The sequence below is a fragment of the Callithrix jacchus genome, chromosome 12 (genome assembly GCF_049354715.1).
Source record: "Callithrix jacchus isolate 240 chromosome 12, calJac240_pri, whole genome shotgun sequence".
NCBI classification, from domain to species: Eukaryota; Metazoa; Chordata; class Mammalia; order Primates; family Cebidae; genus Callithrix; species Callithrix jacchus.
In genome coordinates, this window is record NC_133513.1 from 123,869,775 (window position 1) to 123,888,653 (window position 18,879).

General features: G+C 52.7%; 1 long non-coding RNA gene across 1 annotated transcript in view; it reads left to right on the forward strand.

Moving 5' to 3' along the window:
* LOC103787385 (uncharacterized) overlaps window positions 1-18,879 on the forward strand; it is a 151,457-nt gene that overhangs the window by 34,449 nt on the left and 98,129 nt on the right. The gene's annotated exons all lie outside the window — the stretch shown is intronic.

Genomic DNA, 18,879 nt, shown 5'->3' on the forward strand with positions numbered 1-18,879 from the left:
AATAGCCAAGAGAGATAGGGAATTGCCTCAGTGTCCATTGACAGGTGGATGGATGATGGTATAGACATACAATGAAATATTGGTCCCTTTAGAAAGAAGGAGATCCTGCCATTGGCAACAACGTGGATGGACCTGCAGGACATTATTATGCTAAGTGAAATAAACCAGGCACAGGAAGAAGGAGATCCTGCCATTGGTGACAATGTGGATGGACCTGGAGGACATTATTATGCTGAGTGAAATAAACCACAGCACAGGAAGAAGGAGATCCTGCCATTGGCAACAACATGGATGGACCTGGAGGACATTATTATGCTGAGTGAAATAAACCAGGCACAGGAAGAAGGAGATCCTGCCATTGGTGACAATGTGGATGGACCTGGAGGACATTATTATGCTGAGTGAAATAAACCAGGCAAGGAAGAAAATGCTCCAGGATCCCACTCATATGTGGAATCCTTAAGAAAACAAAAGCTGACTTGATGGAAGCAGAGAGTGGAGTAGTTGTGGGCCAGGGAAACGGCGGGAGGAAATTCAAGGAGGGTCAGAGGCCTAGAGGTCTAAGGGCAGCCTGAGGACTGTAGCTAAAAATACAGTATTGTATACTGGACATTTGCTGGAAGTCTTTCAGATGCTCTTACTACCAGAATCAAGGTAGCTGCGGAAGGAGAGGAATGTGCTAGTTTTCTTGACCACAGTCAAGTAATCGTTTACTGTATATGTATATGAAAACATGGGTATATACCTTAAATATGCAAAATAAATACACAGAAGAATGAATGAATGACTAAGGACATGTGAAAATCTCTGATGTGAGATCAGCACCCCATTTGGCCCACGCCGACCCCTGCTCCCACATCGAGGTGCGCGTCTGCCTTCCCCAGGAAACCCAACCTCCCTGGAAGGGCTTGTCTGGTTTGCTCCCTGCTGGCTCTGGGACTTGGCCCCTCCTCTGATGCACTGCAGTCCTCCTGTAGAAGTTATGCCATGAGGACCAGTTGTCCTTGCTGCCCTGCTGCCGAGGCCCCCAGACCCTTTCCAGGCTGAAGAGGGCATGGACGGTCCTTCGGGCAGAGGGGCTTGGTCCACAGACATATGGCGGCTGATGGAGAAGATGGGGAAATCAGCAGAAGTGAGGACATGAGAACCCCGTCTCATGCCTTCTGGATGATGGAACCCTTGGAAATCCCCCTGCCCCACCCCTTCTCCCCCTTGTAGGAAAGGAAGGATCTATGTCAAGTTCCAAGGCTCACCCACGGCTCCACCTCTGTGAAAACAAATGTCCTCTTGAGACAGGGACATCTTCAGTGCCCTGGGTCTTCCTCCCTGTTGTGTGCTCAGCCTGCCTGTTTTCTCCTGTTCCCTCCGCTTCCAGGACAGCCTTGCCACACCTTTAGGCGGGGACCTGCCAGGAGTGAAGTCCCCTCTGAGTGCTTTGTGCCAGGGAGAGGTGTTGATGCCAGCCTGGCCTGATCACGTCATTAGTGCTTGAGAGGAAGCGGGGCTGGGACAAGACCCCTTGGTCATGGGTCACTGGCAAATTCTGACACCTGCAGGGAGCCAGGCCTTGTGCTTTTGGAGCCCCAGGGGTGAGTTAGTCATCATCCTCCAGAGAAACAGAAACCGTACAGTGGACAGGAGGCAGGATAGAGGGGCTGGTAACAAGGGGGTGCGTTAGCAGCTGGCTCACAGGACGATGGAGGCAAGAGGTCCTGCACGCTACCTTCTGCAACCCGAGAATGAGGGAAGCCAGTGGGTAATTTGGGCTGAGAGGGAGCCCAGGACACACCTCTCTTCCCGGGGTCAGATGCCAGGGCACCGCACAGGGCAGTGGGTCTGGGTTTTCTAGGGAAAGAGCTTGCCATTCCTGAACACTTCGTTCTGTCACGGTCTTGAGGATTGGTTGCAGCCACACACTTTGGTGAGAATGGATCTTCCTTACTCAGTCCAGAACCAAATGGTCGTCTCTTCCAGAAGTGCCCTCACAGACGCACCCAGAAAGAATGTTTTACCAGCTGTCCAGGCACCCTGCAGCCCAGTCCGATTGAAACCTAGTAGTTCACCCTCACAGGCATCACGGGGGCTCTGCTGTGGGCTGGGAAGGTGGAGGGTGAGGAGCTCATTCCCTGGGTGACCTGGAGCCAGGAGGCTGCCCTCACAAGGGGACAGGAGGCAGGCAGTTTGGGGAAGTCACATCTTGGCCTTGTGCTCAAGACACATGAGCAGGAGCTTGGGCTGCTGTTGCGTTGCAAAGTTTCCTGCACTGGGTTCCTGTCACCCTGTCACCATCCCAGATGGCCCCCATGAGCTTTGCTGAGTCACATTTTCAGCCATGGCCAGGTGTGCAAGGTCAGAGACCAGAGGGACAAGTGTGGACCCCTCCTGGGGGAAGCAGCAGGTGACCACGTCACTTTGGCTTCCACCTTCCTGTGTTTCAGATGAGAAGAAAACATTAGTCTCCTTTTGGTTAAAATTAAGCAACAAATAAAAGGCTTGCCTCTTGCCCGGCAGCCTGGTTCGTCTGTGCTCCCGCCCCTGCCCGCGGAGCTCCTGGGCGGCTCCCTGTTGCTTAGAGAGCCCTGACGGTCAGCGCCTTCCCACTCCAAATTACCCGGAGACGTGGAGCAGAGTTTGCTGCCAATTAATTCATAAAATGAAATATTTTATATGCAAATCTAATTTCTTAACTGTCAGCTTGTGTTTGCCAATGTGGCAAGACTTTATTTGTTTCTATTAAAAACCCAAATCCCTAAAACTCTAAGTTCTTAATATTTTGAAATTTCAATTATCCACTGTGATTGTATCTCTATTTATGGCTGCATTTGCATGCAGTGGGAGCTGGCGGTAAACAGAAGTGACGTCTGAGGTGAGGCGAGCTGTTTGAACCTCCAGTGAGAGCTTGATTTTGTTATTTGCCTGAGAAAAATCATTTTCCATAAGTGGGGCAGAAGAGGGCTGGTTAGAATGCAAAGGCCTTCGAGAGCCTGGTTGTGAATGTGGGCAAAAGCCCCGCTGGGATAATGACCTCATGTTGGGTCTTGGTGTTGGATCCTTCTGAGCGCACCAGAAGACCCCACATGGCCCCCAGGGATGGGTGCGTTAGTGAGCCCTAAAAGGTGGTACTTGAGCCCAGGGCTAATCAGCGTCTCACCAGATCTTTCAAGTTGTGATGTTTGTGTTAGTGTGGTTTAGAAAACGCTTGGTGTCTTAGAATGCAGTGAAACAGAGTGGGGAGACTGTGGCACTGTAACAAAGGGTTCGCGCTGCCTGGGTTTAAAGCAAACCAAGAATGAATGTTTTAAATCCGCCCCGTTCAACATGTAGCCACCGAGTGAGGGCTTACTTGCTGTCTGCCTCATTCACTCAGCCAGCAGCTGTTGAGTGCTGCTTTGAGGGCGGAGGGTCTGGGAAGAGCAGTGCAGCTTCCTGGAGCAGAGGCCCAGCCTTTCTGGCACCAGGAGCCAGTTTTGTGGAAGACAGTTTTTCCACGGACATGGGGAGGGGATGGTTTGAGGATGATTTAAGTGCATTACACTTAGGCACTTCATTTCTATTATGACATTGCACTATATAATAAAATAATTACATACCACTCGCCGTAATGTGGAATGAGTGGGAGCCCTGAGCTTGTTTTCTTGCAATTAGATGGTCCACCTGGGGGTGATGGGAGACAGTGACAGATCATCAGGCATGAGACTCTCACAAGGAGCACGCAAGCAGCCTGGATCCCTCGCACGTGCAGTTCACAATAGGGTTTCTGCTCCTATGAGAATCTAATGCTGCCGCTGAGCTGATGGGAGGTGGATCTCAGGCGGTAACAGGAATGATGGGGAGTGCCTGTAAATACAGACGAAGATCCCCTGCTCTGCTCCTTACCTCCTGCTGTGCAGCCTGGTTCCTGAACACCCGTCTGTGGCCTGAGGACTGGCGAACCTGCCCTCGAGGGGCCCACACTCTGGTGGATGTGGACGTGCAGACCCTCGTCCTGTCAGCACGTCCCATGTGGGCTGGGGTGAGGGTCTGTTACATAAGTGCGGGCAGGTGGCTGGTGCAGGGGGTGGACAGCTGCTGTTTCATCTACAGACTGGGTGAGGAGGCTTTGAGGACAAGGTAGTCGTAGAGCATATATTTGAATAGATGTTTGCAAGTTTTAACTGTTACAGTTTAAGCCCATTAAATGCACTTAACCAAACCAAATTCACCTACGGCAAAGCTATAAGAACAATCAGACGTGTTTTCCGGAAGGACTGAGCATGTCTTCACAGTATGTAGCCTTCGTTGCTTCACGTTCCCTCATCAGGACACACACAGGGCAGCTCCTCTCACCTGGGAAGTGAAGGTGAGCGCTCACGGTGGGGTTAGCACAGGCTGTCAGCGATGGGGGTGGGAGACTGCCCTGAGCACCGGACCTCAGTGGAGAACAGTCACCTGAGGCCAGACCCAGTGTCCGCAGGTGGACCTGCAGAGGTCCCCGGGCCAGTCTCCCCTCCCCCACCACTCCCAGGCCATGGGCAGCAGCGCTAAGGTGAGTCAAGGGTCCTTACCAGGATGACGCAGCTGGGAGGTGAGGGAAGGGGCAGGGAAGGGCCATGGAGAAGGTGTTCTGTGGGGCCCAGGGTAGGAGAGCCCCTGGGCCAGTGGTGGGCACATCTGTCTCTGGGCCTCCATCCAGGGGTGCAGGCTGTGATAATGGCGGGGCTAGGGCCTTGAGAGTTGGCGAGGGTGCCAGTCAAACGGGCTTCCAACCTAGAAGGCGCTGTCTCCCCACACACGAAATCAAGGGAGCATGGCGGGTTGGAAACATTGCAGCGTTCCCCATGAATACGCACAATTATTATTTGTCAATTCAAAAGATAAACATGTGGGTGCGTCTAAGCATTTCTGTGTCTTATGGGAGACATTAAAATTAGTTTCATCTGAAGCCAGTTCCACAAACTCTTCACAAAGGCTTCTTTGTGATATCCCCGTTTCATTGTTGAGAAACAGCAGCAAAGCCAGTGAACCGTCATCTCTGCCGCTTTCTTCACCTTCCTGCCTCTGCCAGGGCCATGTCGTTGCTTTCGCCCACACGCAGACCCCAGCCCCTGCTGCCGTCACCCGACTGGAAAGGGAGAGAGCCCAGCAGAAGACGGAGGGCTCACAGCAGGTGCGGAGCGCAGGTAGAGCACCCCGGCCCGGGAGGGGGGCTGTGATGAGACAGTGGAAGGCTGGGGTTGAGGCTTCAGAGGGAAAACTGAGTCCAGGTGAGGATAAGATTCGCCAGTGTGTGGCTCTGGGAGGGACTCATCAGGGTAGAGAAACGGATTTTAATGATTTGCCCCTAGAAGGCCTTGCCACAGAGGGCGAATTCTCCCTTGTGCAGGACGAGCATTGCCAGAGTGATGGGAGAGTCTGTGCCCTCCATTGTCAAGAGAGAGTGAATGGAGGAGGGGTGGGAGAGAGAAAGGAGGCAGAGGCGTCGGGGTGGGGATGAGCAGTGGTCTTGGGTGGGTACACGTGTGAACAGAGTCTCGGAGACCGACCCATGTGAGGTGGAGTGGGCAGGCTGCTGCTCAGCTCACAGGGTTCCTGTGCCCACCCTGTGCACCAGGGAAGTTTTGAGCACATTAGAGGCTCCGTTGCCTTCTTCAGGAGGTAGAGCATAGGTAGTGCTCCTCATCTCTGATGGTTGTGGAGACATGTAGATGGCAAGCGATTCACAAGAGGTTCCTCAGCTCACAAGTGGGAGAGGCAGGATTCCAATCCTGTCCCTGGCTCTTCCTTTCTGTGCCAGAGAAAAGTGGGAGCAGGAGGACCTGGCCCCTTCTCATGCCGGCGGGTGAGGGCAGGGGAAGAGGCCAGTCCCTCCTCCTGCTGCCAGAGTCCCCAGAACCAGTGGCGATGGAGTGATTTAAAGTCCTGGAGCAGTAGGAACCTGTGGGTGTGACAGAGACGCCCCACCTGGCACCTACTTCTTACTCAGCCGCAGGCCTCCGTCTCACATGCTTTCCGACGTGCAGGGAAACAGAGGGTGGGAGTGGTGTGTGCGGACCAGGATGGCCGAGGGCACGTGGCAGATTCACTTCTCCTCAGGCACTGGCTGCACGTTTGCACCCCTTTTCAGGTAATAATGGTCCTCTTCGCTCAGCTTACAGCGGTACATTCGGAGGATTAGGGATAAATCAGACTCAGATCATGTTAGCCCACTTTCTCCCACGGAACTCCTGAACAGGGCGTCGGGATGCGGGCACAGGGTCAGCACTTTAGTCTGTAGGTTGTTGCTTCCTCCTCTCACGCCTAGTTTTCCCACTGGTGGCAGCTCAGCTGGGGAGCACTTTCCCGGAAAAGCACGAATTATGCGCGTAATGTGATCCCATGCTACCTTCTAATAATGTAACTCTTGTGGTAACCCCAGGGAAAAGGCAAGTTGGGACCCGGCAGCATGGAGGGCTGCATCCATCCGGACAGGGGAGTGGGTAACAGTGAAGGCAGGATTCCGGGGAGGGTGCAGGGTCCTCTCCCAGGCTCTGCACTGCCTCGGGCACCCCCCCCACCCACCCAATAAGTCTCACCGTCTGGGGCAGGATGAGTGCTGTGGTTTGAATATCTGTGCCCTCAGAAACTCATGCTGAAATTTAATCCCTAGAGGGGCGGTGTTGAGAGGTGGGGCTTTAAAGAGATGATTCAGTCTCGGAAATGATTAATTCAGTTGTGGATTAATGGATTATTGGATGAACGGATTGATGGATTAATGGGTTATTGTGGGAGTGGGGCTGGTGGCTTTATAGAAGCAGAATGAGACTCGAGCTGGCACGTGAGCACACTCAGGGCCTGGCCCTGTAATGCCCCGGGCACCTCAGGACTCTGCAGAGTGTTCTTACCAACAAAAAGGCCCACACCAGTTGTGGCCCCTTGACTTTGAGCTTCTCAACCTCATAAGTGTAAGAAATACATTAAAAAAAAAAGTAACCCGGCTTCAGGCATCCTATTATAAGCAACAGAAAACAGACTAAGGCAGTGAGCATGGACAGAAGTCATGGTTAGCTTCTGGGGCGCTGGTGGCACTGGCTCGATCTACCAGCCACGAGAACCCTGGCAGCACGTGTGGCAGGTGTGGCAGCTTATCCTCCAGTGAGGAGGTTGGGACAAAGGAGGGACGAGTCACCCATCTTTGGGCTCCTGCTCTGTTTAAAAGACTGCTTTTCTCCGACTGAGCTCCTGTGAGCTCAGAGTGGCTTCAGAACATTCTGTCTGATTCCGAGGGGTGGAGAAATCTTGGAAAACCAGCTTCCCTTTCCCCAGAGACTGCACAGAAGTGACCTCCTGGCTCTTGCTGTACCCACTCCTTCCCCTGCAGATGCTGCCTCTGCCTTGCTCTGAGCAGGAGACGTTAACCCTGGGTGGCACTGGGTATTGTCTGGAGGGACAGGAGAGAGGAGGCCGGGACCAGGGTGGGTCTTTGAGCCTGTGGAATAAGTGGTAGCAGATGGCATTTTAGAGCAAATGGGGACCCCAGCTGTTCAAATAGATAAAGCACAAAGTCTCAGTAGCCTCACCCAACAAACAGGGAAAGTGCAAAGCCTCAGTAGCCTCACCCAACAAACAGGTAAAGTGCAAAGCCTCAGAAGCCTCACCCAACAAACAGGTAAAGTGCAAAGCCTCACCCAGTACAAGCTTACTGCTCACTCAAGTCACTGCTCCATGTGAGCCTGGGGTGGGAAGGGCTCTGTTCCACGCAGTCATGTATTTAGTGCCTCAGGGGTCGTCCCTCTTAGAGGTCATCTAGAGTATTTCAGTGGTGAGTGGGGATGGAGGAAGGTGGGGGACCTCTTGGAGGGAAATGTGGGTAAAAGCTGGGATTGGAGGCTCACTGTGGTCTGTATGTGATGAGCCAGAGAGCACAGTGGCACACGCTGCGTGACTCCAGGCAGGGTCTCAAGGACGGGGAGAGCACAGGTGTGGTAGGTCATGTTTTCTTCCAGACCTTAGATTTATAGCTGGCAAAGAGAAGAGCTCAGGGCAAACAGTCCTGGAAGGAAGAAGACAAAGCCTATGGCTGCTTCCACCAGGCTGGCCGCGCATCCTGCCAGCCTCAGCGGAGCTGGGGGAAGGAGGAGGAGGACCAAGCCGGTCCCGGAAGATGAACCTTTTCTTGCCATTGAAGGAATGATTCTGCACCAGTGTTCTTTTTCTGTTTGTTTTGTTATTTGAAATTTTGTTTAGTAATTTACTGGGCTTGGTATATTTCTTTTTTTCACTGTTTTCCTCTGTGTGCAGATTACAGGTGTTCAGGAGCATCTGCTGTGAATTTTAATTACAATCCTTTGCTCAAAGGGGGCCTCACAGAGCAGCCCCAGTCCTCAGTGGTCTGGAGCCACATTGATGGCACAGGTGGAGACTGCAGAGCCTCAGGAGACCTGGAGCCGGACCGAGGAAACAGGAGCCAGGGGTGCTTCCCTTGCTCACCCGCCTCTTTTTAGGAGGCCTCTGCGACAAGGGACTGCCATGCATAAAATTATTTTCTGGTTTTTGTTTTTTTGCCAATAATTGTCCTTTGGTTCTTTAAGGCAACATCACAAGCCTCAGTAGCTTTTGAAGTGGCAATTGTGGGATTTGTAGCTGGGCTAAATGGAAAACGCAAATCCGCCATCAGTTATTTCAAATTGCAAAAATAAGCTTATGGGCTGTTGTTTCTTATTAGCCCATGGAGACCATGGTCCAGAATCCACTGGAATTGACGTGCGTGGATTCCTGGAGGTTTGTGGGCTGTCGTCAGGGGTGGTTCTTTGTCGGTTAGCACGGAAGCCTCGAGGGTCCTCTCAGGCTGGATGAGTCAGGCCTGATGGCAGGGCAGTTCTGCGGCTGGACAGGCATGGCCAGAGCCTTCTGCTGTTGCCAGGCACATTCCTGACAAATCAGAGTGTGTCTCTCTGCTCCTTTGTCATCTGAAATCAGAACCATGGTTACATTTTATTTCAGAAGCAGAACTGCGGACTGTAAACTGTAATTACGTGGTAATTGTTTGGTGGCTGCCTAAGTGAGCCGGGTGCTGAGAGAAAGTGGAAAACAGCTCCGTGGAGCCCTTGGACCCAGGACAACTCTTGAGCATCTGGGCTTCCAGGAGGAAGCCCTCGGGGCTGCAAGCAGACGCCCTTTGGGCATGTCCTGGAGGGGCAGGAGTAGGCCATGCAGCTCCTGGGAGCCTGGACACTGTGTCTGCTACGTGTGCAGCCACCCCTTGGCCTCAGGGCCTGGAGAAGGCATTGGCATTTGCCCCCAGGGGCTGGATGGTACTGGAGTCATTGGTATTGCCCTGGCCCAGAGCAGGTGTTGGGAAATACTTGTCAAACTGCATTTGAGCTCTGCAGAGCCCTTCTTAGCCAGGTCCTCAGACTGTCCAACGCAGCTCTTGATGGCAGTGAGCATGACACTGCTGCTCGGAAGACAGCCTGGTAAAGCATGCACCACACGGGTACTGGGTGGGCGTCAGCTGGACTCACCGTCCTGAGCCTTCCATGGCTGCATGGGGCTTGCAGACCCTGTCCGATGTGACTGAAGACCTGTCAAGTCTTATGCAGAGGGACTTGCCATTATCTCCTTTTATAGCGAGTGATACTGAGGCTCAGAGAGGTGGGTCATTTGCCTTCACCGAGTCTCACCTGCCAGGACACAGCTGGGATTGCAGTCCAGACCCATTTGCCCCAGAGCCAAGCTGGTGATGACCTGGCTGCTCTGCCCTTCCAGGGGTCTTCCTGCGATCCTCTGAGCCAGCCTCACTTCCGTATGTTGATCTTCCTGGGCAGGAAAATCCCCTCTGTGTTTTCCCGACCTCTCCACTGTAGTCTCTCCTCCCCTCTGGGCTTGGACCCCCGCCTGTCCATAACCACCATCCTCTACCACCTTGCCTAGAGCATTCCCAAGAATGCACTGGAATCTGGAGGATGCCACATTATTTCCTTCTTGGCCTTTGCAGCTCTACGTGTACCCAAGACCTCAGGCGTGCATTGGGTTGGGAAGGCTGGAGCCTCTGCCCCTTGGTGTCCTGCCTCCTCTTCCGAAGTTCTTCCTCTGGGGATCTGGCCTCGCTACCTGAGGACACTCTCTCTCTGACCCGGAGGGGGATGCTTCCCTGTCTTTGAATGCCAGGCACCAGTGAAAGCTTGAGAGTGACGACCCTCTCGATTTGCAGTGAGCGCTTTATAGGCTCCATAAGTGCGTTTTGACATTTATCTCCCCAGCGCTGCCTCCTCACGATGTGAGGAAATGAGGCAGGGGGGATTTCGGTTGTTTTATGCCTGACGGCCGGGGGATACTTGAGGATACTGTGGCAGGCAAGGAACAGGGCTGGTTCTCATTGCGGCTGCAGCCTCCTGGAGGGGTGTGATTTATCCCATCGGCAGCGCCCTCCTGGTGGCTCTGAGTGGGGTCGCTCCCTGGAGTCCTTTTCGTGTGGGGTGGGCAAGAGCAGATGGTGTTCGCATTGGCGTGGGGCCATCTTGGACTAGGTGAGCAACCTGTGAGGGGTGCAGGCAAAGAAACGAGACGGACCCAGCTGCTGGGCACTGACTTGGCCTGTGAGGAGCCAGCCGTCAGCCTCCTCCGTGCTAAGGGGTGGGCCCACCCCTACCTGCAGGCAGCTGGCCCATCCAGCTGGGGCTTTTCCAGGAGGAGCCCTGCTCAGAGGATAGTGGCTGCTGAGAGCGGTGCCTCGCCAGAATGCATTCTTCTCCATGTCATTTTCTTCTCCATGACCCTGAGATGAGCCCTCAGGACTCACCCTAGAGGCGTCACATACGGACCTTCACACAGTTGCAGGGGTAGTGGCTTCTGGAAAAAGAGTGGCTATTCTGATAGCCCGACTCCCATTAAGAGTGATAGTCACACTGGGATCCCTGTTCCTGGGGTGCATGTGCTCCTGGGGTCGCTGTTCTCGGGGTCTCTGTGCTCCTGGGGTCTCTATTTTCAGGGTCTCTGTGCTCCTGGGGTCCCCGTTCTTGGGATCTGATCCTTCTCTATGGGTCTCTGCACTGAGCGGCAGCCAGCTGCCCAGGGTTAACTGGGAGGCCAGCCCTGTGATGGGGAGGCTTGGGCCCCATGGAGGCAGGTCCCTGAGAGGAAGGTTGGGGGCTGCCTGAGAGCTCTGGCTGTCTGCAGGGTGTGTTCCTTGGGCTTGTTGAAGGTATTTAGGAACATGTGCCTGGCAATGCCTGGGGCGGAGCAGCCTTCTGAAAACCTGAATAAAATGACCTGTTTATTGTGAGCATTTGTTTGGCGTCATGAGTGATGTCTCCTAAGCCATCCTGTGGCTCTCCCTGTGGCTGATGGATGTGCAGAATTGCTCATCCTGCATGGCTATGCCCATCAATCTACCTCGGCTCAGAGGACGGTGACTTCCAATATAGTGAAGAGGTGTCAAGGGGGGAGCTGCTGGGAACTTTCCCATTAAAATTGTTATAAATTTTTGCCCAGAGTATTTCAGGAATCTGCTTGGGAAACAACTTTGATTCGAGCTTCCGCGAGTGTGTGTGCATGTGCGCACGTGCGCAAAGAACTATTCTTCCTGACCAAGTACAAAACTATTTTTATCAAAAATCTACAAGCCCTCACAGGTAGGAGGGTTTTGAGTTTTGAACGTGGCATCTCATTCTACAAGTGTCTTTATGGATGACCTTCAGAGGAATTTATAGTGCCTCCAGCTCAGCCTCAGCAACTCACAGCCACGTCTTGTTGACACGGAGTCACTCTCCTTTGTGTCCAGCCCTTTTCCTTGCTGGAGCTTCACGCCGCCCTGCCAGGGCCAAGGGTCTGCAACCAGAGGAGGTGGGACCGCAGCTTCCCAGCTGACCACGTGGAAAGCCTTGGCTGGCTTAGAAAGAAAACTCTAGCAGGATGGTTAGGGACCAGTTCCTCGCGGCTGTGCTTCCTATTACCGATAACACTGTCTCCATACGTGGGGCGGGTCATGCAGACTCGGTGCTGGCGTGTTTGAGATTTGCCGCAGAAAAGAAGCCTCAACCATCCCAGCCACCTGGAGGCGGTAATGGCTGGGGGCCCTGGAGGCAGGTCTCTGGGAGGAGGCCCTGGGGGATTTCCCAGAGCCCAGGCTGTCTACAGGGTGCATTCCATGGGCTTGTTGAGACACTTAGCAACGCAGGAATAATGTCAGTTAACAAACATTGCTTTTGATGCTGACTTCATGACCAATGATGACTATTCTTCTAGCTTATCCTGTTTTGCATTTGTGTTTTATTTGTGGTGTAGCCTAAACACTGTTTGAAAAGCCCCCAAATATGTTGACCCTCCCTGCCAGCTTCACTAGAGAGTTCCGTGGCTGCCACACAGGTCAGTGCCCACGCAGGGGCTCAGGGGCGGGCACAGGGTCTCTCCTTTCAGGTTGCCTCCAGAGACAGGCACTCTCTCGAGAACAGCTGGAACTTTCTCCAGTCACGCAGAAAATGGCCCACAGTATTTTATGGTCATTAACCTCTTGTTATTAAGTTCTCAGTACTGTGGTGCAGCCTGGGCTGTGATTTCTTACTTGTGAATATTAAGTGTTATTATTGAGAAGATAATTTTCCTTTTATGAACAGGATGAAATCTCATGTCTTGAGTAACTAGGGTGAGGGTGGCATTAGGGGCCTCTGTATGAGGGCGTGATTGGTGAAATCTACAGGGGTGGGTGAGAGAGGCATTCAGGGGACCTCTGCATGAGGGCATGATTGGTGACATCTGGAGGGTGTGGGCGTTTAGGAGGTCAGCCCTCTACAGGGCAGCAGGGGTCCCTTTTAGGGTAGGATGCAAACTGAGGGGTAGAAATGAGACAGAGCAAGGGCCACAAGCAAAGGAGAAACGGCGTGAGAGCCACATGTGCGGGGCAGGGAAGTGGACACTGGCCGCTCCTCACAGGCCACCCGGTGAAGCTTTCTCCACTCCACACACAGGCCACCAGGTCCCTGTGCTGAGCCTTTCCAGATCTGCCACTCAGAGGAAGCTGGTGTCATGACAGCAGCGCGAGCTCCTAGGCATCCTCCTTGGCCCGCAGGCGGGAGGCGCTCCCTGTGACCCTGGACTCGGGGATCATCGCATCGGGGTGAACCGCCTGCAGATGTTCCTGGGCAGGAGAACTGCTCCCATTCCTCACCCAAAGGTGGCCTCTGGGAAGCACCTTTTCTGTTTGGACGAATGTGAAAGGTCTTCCCGCTTCTACGTTGGTAACAGAAGGACTTCTTGCATTTCCTAGTTGCTAAGCTGTAAATCTTATAATTCCCACACAAAACCCAAGATGTCGTCACTGCTCTGTGAACACAGGCAAGACAAAGCTTCAGGGGAAATTGGACAAGGTGTACAACCTACGAGGAGGGAGGCAGCACAGTGCCAGTGCAACTCAGAACACACAGCCCATCGACGGCAAGGAGCACGGTCTGCCCTGGGCTGCAGATTCTTCCTCCAGGGTGACTCTGGGAAACCACTGTCATGGAGTCTGCGAGGCTGTGGGATCCCAGACACAATGGGGCTGTAAGAGGAATGCATTGTGATCTTACTCCGACCTGGATGAATATGTCAGAGAGAGAAAGACTCTACCGCTTCCTGGTCTTGCTAATGAGTGTTATTTTTCTTCGAAATTGAATAATCCAATCAAAGAGTGTCACTGTAGAAACTGATTAATGGAACGATCCCTTCATTCATTCATCCACCACGTGTTCATTGGGTGTCTCCCACATGTCAGACACTGCGCTCACACAAGGGTGATGAGGTGAGTAAGACAGCATGGTCCCTGTCAGAACCAAACTCACCTGGTGGGGGAAGACAGTCATCAGATAATCACGTGGGTCATCCTTTACTTACAGGAGTAGGTCTGACAGAGGAATATACCGTGAAGATCTAAGGGAGAACCGGGGGCATCTTTCTGCGTTATTTAAACCTGGAAAACCCAACAGCAGCTGCCACCTCTGGCGGAGAAGTTTAGGCAGGCCCCGAATAACTTGCAGGCAGGCTGGGTCCGGGGTGCTGGGGACAGCTTCGACCTGCTGCTTGTGCACAGTGGCTGGGAGGCAGGTGCTGCCAGGGTCCGAGCTGGGATGGGCAGTGGTTTCTTCCTGGACGTTGTCACTGGAACGTTGCGCCTTGCATGCTTGCAAACACTGAGTGGGGATCTCCCGAGTGAGCGGCGCATCAAGCTTTGCTGAGTTTTCAATCAAACTAATTAGGAGAGGTGGCTCTTCCAGGTAAATCACATCATCACCCATGGATGTTGAACATGTCTCCTTGGAGGGTACAAAGTACTTAGCAAATAACATCAAGTCCAAGCTGTTCTCCCAAAATAAATACAGACTGATTGCCACCTGCTTCAAAATCGCAGTTGATAAAGTGGTGGAGGCATTTTATTTGCATACTGATTTCTTTTGGAGAATAATTTAGGAAGTTTCTGCCCCTATAACCCTTTATGAAAAATGAGACTCTGGATTTGTTAGACGATGTAATAGGACAGTGCTGCTGGCCCAGTGAATGAACAGCAGAAGGTTCTGGGCTGGGGGCTGGGCATCTCCCTCACGGGCTGGAGAGGCCCAAGCTTGGTCCTCTTCCAAAGGGACTGGGAAGCCCACTGCTCTTCCTGAGAAGAAACATTTTAAATCACACTTCTCATCCACATAGGAACCGTATTTTTACTTTAGACAATAGCGAGATCCCAGGGGATTTTTAAAACCTGGGCGGGACATTGAGATACTTGCCTGCAGTTCTCTCCATCTTACACGAGAGCCGGCTGAGCGATCGGAAGAGTGAAGCTTGTGAGTGGTTGAGAGGCGGGGCTCAGGCCCAGCTCGCTCTTCTCTCCTGCTGAGCTCAAATACGTTTTGTCACTTCCTTCAAAAACCCTTCCTTTTTTTTCTTTTTAAGTGAAGCTTAATCTGAGTTTTATGCAAGGAAAAGCGGAGTGGCTCAAGGCGAGGATCTGGGGTGCCTCTAAGGAAGCCCCCAGGCCAGGCCAGGCTTCCCTGTGTCCAGGTCCTTGCAGTGTCTGCAGCCATTTGCCACTCCCTGGGTCTGAACAGGCGCCAGGAGCACAGGTGTATGTCAGGCCTGGTGGCTGTCTTATTAGCTGACCCAGAGAGAGGTTTCCAGAACACTGCTGCCTTGGAGAGGCACCAGAGGCATGAATGGGTCTGGATGTCTGTGTTTGTCACTGTCCCCTGGAGAAGGCTGTGTTTAGACACGGAGGTGGTGTTGCAGGCCCTGGGACATGCTGCTGGTCCTGGCTGCACCCCAGCAGGCCACTCGCTCCGTGTCCTCAGTGACACACCTGTGGGGGCTCAGTCCAGACAGGAGGATGCCCTAGTACACAGGTGTCTCCGCTTCACCTCCGGGGCCTGAACCTTTGCTTTGTTTCAATGAGTTTACATGGTATGGGGTGGGGGGACCTATGTTTATGTAATAGGAAGGACCTTTCCCTGAATTTCTTATGTTAAAAAGGCTCTTGAAAAGACAAATCTCTCCATGAGACTCAATCAGTGGTAGAGGGATGAGAATCCTCATAGCTAGCAACCATTGCTTTAAAATACTCTGCAGTGGACACAGGATGGAGACCTCCTTTGGGAATTCATATATAAACAGCTCTGAAAAGATGAAAAGATGGCTTTTCTGCTTCCTTAGTAGCATGGCACCTCTGCAGGGCACAGCTGCTCTTGTGGAGCTGAAGGAAGCTATTTGGGGTGGTGCATCTGTGGAATCTCCTAAGCTTCCCTGTGGAATCAGACTGTTACATCTATAAATTACATGCTCTTCTCAGTAAATATGTGTGATAGGAAAATGAGGTACACTTTAAACTCTGTTGTATACTCCTTGGGCCATTCCAGTTCAGTAATATATTGTAAGTGTGAAGATTGATTATACAAGTTGGAGTTACCTCATCAGACCCAGTTAAATCAGGGTTCAGAGATGGGGGTTAAATGCACTCTGGGTACAAGCTTTGCCCGGGGAGAGTGTTGTAAGGCTGCTGCCAGCATGACCGGCTCTCACCGGAAGAGCAGTGTCACCCAGGAGCTGCTGAAACACATCGTCCTGGCTCTAAGACCAGTTCTGCCTGTTGCCATCACTCACCAATCAGAGCTTGCCAGCCCCCCAAAACCTTGCTAATGCCCATGAGTTTTCTTTCTAAACAGTATGTAATATTTCCCTTTATGGAATGCCTCCAGCCTCCTCTTTTCTCTTTGGACATGGTGAAGATCACCCTGGTCTGTGTGTGGGGCCTGGTCAGCTGTTCTGTTCTCAGAAATGAAACGTCTTGGTTAGTGATCCATCCCTGTCTTCTCACTTGGCTTTCACTTGGACAGTGAGCGCAGTGGTGCTTGTGAGTAGACTTACATGCCGCCACGAGCAGGGCTCAAATGCACACGTGGCTCTGGGGTACAGAAATGGTCCTCACTTCTGATGTCAAGTGACCAAACTTCACAGGAGCGTGGCTGTGAAGTGCTGATCCGTGAGCCCGACCGACTGGACTCACTGGGACTGGGGCGTCAGATGAGCTGTTGCAGAGCTGCCTGTGAAGCCTCCAAGGCGGGGTGAGCACTGAAGTTGTCTGCCCACCATTTATCCATGTCGCCTTCACCGAGTGCTTTTATGCCCACACTTTGTGCCTCATGAGTGCAAGACGCTATGGAATTAGAAGCAGAGATGATGATGTGCTAGCGATCGGTTAGTTGTCCTACTCTAAAAATTCTATCTGCACTTGAAGGTCGAACTCATGACCCCTCTCTCCTTTCAGGGCTGAAATCACACACTTGAAGCATGCGACCCACTCACTCACCCTCCATCCCTTTATTCGTCATGGTGGCTCCTCTGCAGATGCCTTAGTGTTTCTTCCTGGAGTCCTGGGATTCTCAGGGCAGACACTGGCCAAGGTGTGTTTCTGGACCTTCCTAAGGAATAGAGCTCATAGCCCAGGGCTGTCAGTGATGGAGCTCCTGAAACCTACCCTCCCCAACTCCCTCAACGTCAGTTCTTGTCGGGCCTACCCCCTTCCAAGACGTGCAGTTTCTCTCTTGCTGCTTAATTTTGGCGGGCTATGTGAAGACTTCCAAGAAGATTTTAAATCTTAGCTCTTCCTGTTCTCATCATGCAAGTCATAGGATGTTAAATATGAGGGCTGGAAGTTTCTGAGGCTAATCCCGCAAAGACGTACCTCCTTCAGTAAAGACTCAGTTGGCTGAGGAAGCTCTCACTCATCCTCACACCCCTGGCTCTGCTCCTTCTTTCTCAGCTCGGAGAACACTGGGTCTCCTGTGCAGCTCTGTCCTTCACACGCAGCCTGAGCTATGTGCTGTCACTACACCGTGTCACCGTCAGGCTGAAGATCAGCTTCCTTCCTCGGCTCCTGCCTTCGTGGCCAGGAGACAGCTCTCCTGCTGTTCTGGTCTGTATTTTCTGTTTGGCTTTCTCATCATTAGATCTGAGGGACGTAGCTTATGCTGGTTTTCACAGAGAATGTGAAACTGATGAAGGCCCATGAGGTCAGCCTAAGGCAAGTCTTCAGTCCCTGAGCATTGAATTTTCCTTGACTGAACTGAGCTGTATTTACACCTGCAAGGACCTCAGGTGCCAGGTAAGGTCTAATGAGAAGTTTTGAGCTCTTTCAAGCAAAGATTTTCTTTGCACGGGAAACAATTTACAGGAGGAAGAAGGGGTGTGGCCTTTTCCTGGACTTCTAGAGAGGAGCAGCTCAGAAGACCTTGGAAGCTCCTGGGACCTGCAGGCTCGAGCTCGGGAACCAAGCCCCAGCCAGGTTCCCTTGAGCCCAGGCATCTGGTGTGCCTTCAAGGCCTCTGCCCTCTGTCTCAGGGCATACACACAGGAGTGCTTGACCTGTTTAAAATCCAAGCTCTGGAGACAGGGCACTTGCACTTTTATTTCAAGTGAACAAACTCCAGCGTCCAAATACCCATAAACATGGTTTCACATCCAGACGATCTTCTTAAGCCTCAGATTGCAGCCTGTGTGTTCTTCTGGAATCTCATGATCCAAGTCACAGTGGAGGAGCCTGGCATCGTTCCAGTGGTGTCTTTAGCATTGCCATGTGTTGGTTATGGGGTCTGAAGTAACAGCTTCTGTACATGGTTTTCTTCATCCACCAGGAAGGCAGGTTATGTTTTACTTGTGGAAGCCAATAGCAAGTAGATTCTAGCTGTACCTTCCAGGTCTTGCGCTCCGTCTTCTTATTAGCATGCCCTGTGTTTGACCTGCCGTGGTGTCTACTCACGGCCCTTGCATATTTCCCCATTGCCTCCTGGAGCAAGAAGCAGAGTTTCAGCGTGGCCGCCAGCTCTCCCTGCTGGCTCAGTCTGCGTGTTATTCCCGTCTGGCATGCCGTGGCCTCCGTGCAGGCTCAGTCTGCGTGTTATTCCCGTCTGGCGTGCCGTGGCCTCCGTGCAGGCTCAGTCTGCGTGTTATTCCCGTCTGGCATGCCGTGGCCTCCGTGCAGGCTCAGTCTGCGTGTTATTCCCGTCTGGCGTGCCGTGGCCTCCGTGCAGGCTCAGTCTGCGTGTTATTCCCGTCTGGCGTGCCGTGGCCTCCGTGCAGGCTCAGTCTGCGTGTTATTCCCGTCTGGCGTGCTGTGGCCTCCGTGCAGGCTCAGTCTGCGTGTTATTCCTGTCTGGCGTGCCGTGGCCTTGCACTTGAGGTGCCAGGGGAGCCTTTGCTTTGTAGCTTCCTCTGCACGGAGCCACCTGCTCACTCCGCTCCTATGTATACCACCTTAGAAATCATGACTGCCCCTGACGCTTTCCCTCTAAGGAGCACATGCCTGCTCAACCCCATGCCCACTGGCCCGGCACCTGGTTTCCATCTCTCCCTACTTTAAGCTCCCACAGAGAATCATTCATTCACACACTCACGCATTCATCCCTCAAG